Raw genomic sequence first — 737 nt, 5'->3', positions numbered from 1 at the left:
AAGAGAATACATATTTTATTTATAATAATTTAACAAATGTATAATGTTTCAGTATTAAACTTAACCTATTATAAAACTTTTACTTGTTTAGTGCAATACAAATAGTCCGTCGATTGACGTGCGATCTACATATGGAACGCCATTCGTCAGTCACCGTATACATCGTATGTCATTTTACATAGAACCACCACTGCTGTATGTTTGGGTTAATTCTAGGGATTCGGTGTGACGTCCCTAGGTACCCTGGGCTCCTTCTTGGGTGGGCATTTGAAAATTTCTCAAATTCCCCATATTAGTTCGGACCGTGACCACCAGATAGCTCATCGAAATCTCTAAAATCTTCAATTCTCTCACAAGTACTCGCTCCAGTCCTCGTTAATAATGCTCGGTTAGTGGACGCAGGTCTCGGATTTAAACACGTCTACTATCGAGGGAGATAGATGTTCCAGAAATTACCCGGTCTTATTTCGCCTCTGTTTGCATCGAGGAAACGCATTGGGAGCGGGGTGAAATAGAATGAAATGCATGCTAGTTTGAAATGTTTCAAATGATTTCTAAGGTATAACTGCATTACATACAAAAACATTATAAATTGTTTTATAAAATATTTATTACATGTACAGTTGAAATTTAAATGTATAAAGCTTGATTTATATTAGTTTAATGATAATGCTTAATGTAACAATTAGTACAAATTCCGGGCATAATAGTGAAGATATACTTGGAAGTAAAGAATT

General features: G+C 35.1%; 1 protein-coding gene across 1 annotated transcript in view; it reads right to left on the bottom strand.

Moving 5' to 3' along the window:
* LOC108572071 (DNA-directed RNA polymerase II subunit RPB2) overlaps positions 1-737 on the bottom strand; it is a 7,003-nt gene that overhangs the window by 3,917 nt on the left and 2,349 nt on the right. The gene's annotated exons all lie outside the window — the stretch shown is intronic.

Source organism: Habropoda laboriosa, unplaced genomic scaffold (assembly GCF_001263275.1).
Source record: "Habropoda laboriosa isolate 0110345459 unplaced genomic scaffold, ASM126327v1 scaffold67, whole genome shotgun sequence".
Classification (NCBI taxonomy): Eukaryota; Metazoa; Arthropoda; class Insecta; order Hymenoptera; family Apidae; genus Habropoda; species Habropoda laboriosa.
Note: the sequence above shows the minus strand (reverse complement) of the source record. Positions and strands in the feature narration are given on the sequence as shown.